The following is a 3826-nucleotide window of genomic DNA, read 5'->3' as shown; positions in this document are numbered from 1 at the left end:
GCCAAAATGTTGGCTGTCCTTGTAGCCCTTCTTTTTCTTTAATTTTTGGTCTGCAACTTAAGTTGTTAACCCTCCAGAAGAGACGCGCTTATCAGAACATGTTCTGGAAAGGCATCTAGGGGGATCAGGGTAGAATGGGGACAACCTACAAAGAACAAAGACTCACAGTGGCATTGTTCAGAAGAAAAGAATGAGCACGGGAGTAAGATGGGGACTGGCTTCAAAATGATAAGAGCTGGACTCTAGCACAGTTCACTCAGTATGCCACTCAACCACTCATCGCTAATTCCTTCATGATCTGAAGGGCATTCATAGACACCTGCTCAGCAAGTGATGGGCTGAGAGTGTATTCAAGATGGCCAGAGTCCTGTTCCCAAGAAGACGGCACACACAGGAAGCAAACACAAATGTCAGTCTTGGTAAGACAGGCATTCTCTCTGTAAAGGAGCAGTCCTGGTGCAATCAGTGAGAGCATCTGATTTGGTCAGAGGCAGAGAAGAATTCTCTGCTGAGAGAAGAATTCTCAGCGGCCAGTGCAACTCAGCCCTTAGGGGAAAAGGAAATGATTAATTTGCTTCAGCTTCACCCACACCTTCCCCAAAACAAGAACTTTTCTGCAACATCAATACTGAATGCGAACTTTTAGTGAACAGAGATTGAGAACCAGTTTTGATGGCAAGAGGCAGCAGTTGTCATGTGAGCTATTCCTTTATGCAGTTTGTACAGATAATCACATAATATCTTGCCTGGGAGAATTCCAAGGTCACAGAGCTCTACTTTGTACCAAGGAGAAAGCAAAAGGTCATTGTTGTAGTCAGAATTTACAGGGGAATAGATTTAATACAGGACACATAACTTATAAGATTAATTCATAATATTCACCCAAAGAGTCAAATCAGAAGAGTGCAGGAGATCTGTCCATGCACCAGAGACCCAAAGAACCTACCTGAGGGCCTGGATCCCACAGCAGTGTCCTGCATGAGTCCAGATGAAGACCTAGAGCCCATGGCAATGTCCTCCACGTGTCCAGCTGGAGGCCTGAAGCCCACGACAATGTCTCATGCAAGTCTGTATCAAGGATCTGCCGTGGGAAGGCCCAAAGGCCAGTGGTGGCAGCTAGAAAATCTGCACCAGCAGGATGAAGAATCTGTGCCAGCAGGCTGAGGGATCTGCACTGGAGCCAGGAAATACCACTCAAGGTAAGGACTTGAGCACCCCCAAGCAGAAATAGCCATTCTCAGTGACAGCGAGGATCCGAGCTCCTCCAACAATAAGAACAGCTGAGCTCGTATCAGGAAAACCAGTATGACAGGCTTCTCCAAGGGCAGCAGCAGCACACCGTCTTCCCCTCCAGTTCTCCTTCAGGTTCTGTTTGTGATGGTCTTCAGGTGGGTCTTTCACACACAGCACCGCGCCGATGCAGCTCAGCTGGGCATTGCAAGTTGACTGTTAGTCCACTACAGTCATCCAAGGCCAGACCGCTAGTGACTGGTAAAAGTTGGCTTCCATCTCAGTGCCCCCCGAATCCATTTACTTCATCTAGAATGGTGTTCACAAAACACTGCAATTCAACCCACACCTTGAAATGAAGTCCCATTTTATGTACCATAATACTATCTAGTCTTATTTGAGAATGAATTGCCTATTTGTTTACAAGATGTGTTACTAATTCAACATCCTCATAAATCCCTTCCACAACTCTCTCTTTGAGCCCCATGACCTCTCTGTTCTTCCTACCCAAGTCCAGCCCTTGCTTTGGGGTCCTTCCAGGCCACCAATTAAAAAGCTCAGAGATAAATGCAGGCTACCTGCCTCAAATGCCTGAGGAATAGAAATTTTATTCTGGGACTAGGACAGGGCACAGTTGTAGCCACTACCATCCCCAGCTCCATCAGGTTATAACAGGAACACTTGCCGTCTCTGTCATGGGTGAATCTATCCCTCCTCAGTGACAATGCGTCTGAGTGTGACAGACGAGGGGATAGCAAAGATTAAAAGAGACACTGCAACATACAACTAGGCTTGACAGCAGCCTTGTAGGAAGAATTTAACAGAAAACTGCACAGAGGAAATCCTGGTTAGATACCAGTTTTCAACACAGCCTGATTTGGCTTCCAAAAGCAGAGAAGGCATCTGAGGACCAGAGACCAAGAAAGGAAATGAATCCCTCCTAGGACATGTAGGGCAGAGAGTAGTTTAGACGCCAGACAGTGATGAAGAATATGCTCTTGCACAAACTAGTTACCATCATTCAACAGGTTTACAGCTTTTTTCAACTCATATTTCTGAGATGTTTATAGATATGTAATAGCTTTGGGGGGCACAGTAATGTTAAAGGGATGACTCCAAGTTGTCATGTACAACTCTAGGATGACACCAGCTTGAGCTGTCTGGGTAGAAAAAAAATACCCTTTAAAGAATCCTTTAAGCTGATTAATTGCAATCATTATGGAGAACACAGAGCCAAATACATTTGTAGGAGCACATTGCAAAAGATTTTTCATGGTTATGCTTTCCTTAACTGTTTTATTCAAAGCAGTTAACAGCCAAACCATAATTTGTACATTTCTGAGACTTTTCAAGTCCTTCCTCCAGACTGTGTGATGGTTATTTACAACATCAGTAGTTGGCCCAGGGCCCAAAGTACCAAAAGCTCAAATAACCTTTGATTGTGGAATGTAAGAGCAAGATGTACTAGAAACCATGGAGGTCAAGGCTAACGCCTTGAGTGCATCAATTCAATTGAGCAACGAATATTTACTGAATGTATAAATAAGCCCGACAGGTTATGGGTCACATGACAAGCCCTATCGTCTGTGAAGTAACAAAGTGTATTAGCTGAGTGCTGCCAGTTAATGTGAGAAATAAATGAAGCCCCAGATCTTCGGGGCTTCATACAAAATCTCATTGATGCTTCACAGAAAGTCTAGATTGGATGTTTCTAGTCCACAGCGAGTTGACACCAACCAATTTCCTTTGCTGCCTCAAATGCTCAAGTCAGACTTTGCAACTGCAGCTAAGGTGGTGGCGCAAATGGACACAATACTGTCAAGACAGGGGTGATGCTTTGTCCTCAATCTCTTTGACACCAAGTATCAAAGATCAGTTTGCCTGGAAGGTCACCTGGACCTCAAACTGTGGTTCTTGTCCTCTTATGGGAGCAATGAATTTTGTTTGCCACCAAGAGATGAGATAAGCTTCTCTCCTTTTAGGAGGCAATTAGTTTCAAAGGAAAGCAGGGGGAAACATCTCTTGAGTAAAAATGCCCCTTACAAAAAAAGGCCTGGGTATCTTAGTCCTGAGAAAGTGCAAGGACAAGACACCCAAGTCGAGTGTTGAGGGCGCTTGGACTGAGGATCAAAGACTGACTCTGGAATAAAGGGAAAGCTCCAGGTACTGTGACCAAAACTGGAAGGTCTGAATTTAGTTGGACTAATCAGGGCTAAGAGATAATATATAACTCGTGCTAAAGATACTTGTGGCTTTATGTACCACTTAACCAGAAAAGAGCCAAATTTATTCAAGGACCTGGCATCAGGAACATTAGGAATAATACCAGAGGCATCTCAGCAGCACTACCATTGCGGTCTACAAACTCCAAGCATCCTTGTACACTCAGGTTTGTGCTGTGGTGAACTGCTAAGCCTGTCCTCTGGTCACCCTTTATGATTTTGATCTCTTGGACCATGACTCTCTGCTGTATGCTACTTGAGAAACAGCTGGTGGCCTGCTCCTAGGTGCCTGTGGAAACTGAGTACCAGAAAGAGGACTGGCAGAGACCACGGTGGGCCATTGCTACCATCCTACCCTGGTCCCTCATGCTGAT

Source organism: Octodon degus, unplaced genomic scaffold (genome assembly GCF_000260255.1).
Source record: "Octodon degus isolate 3935 unplaced genomic scaffold, OctDeg1.0 scaffold00006, whole genome shotgun sequence".
NCBI classification, from domain to species: Eukaryota; Metazoa; Chordata; class Mammalia; order Rodentia; family Octodontidae; genus Octodon; species Octodon degus.
The sequence above is the reverse complement of the archived record's forward strand: the minus strand, read 5'-3'. Positions refer to the sequence as shown.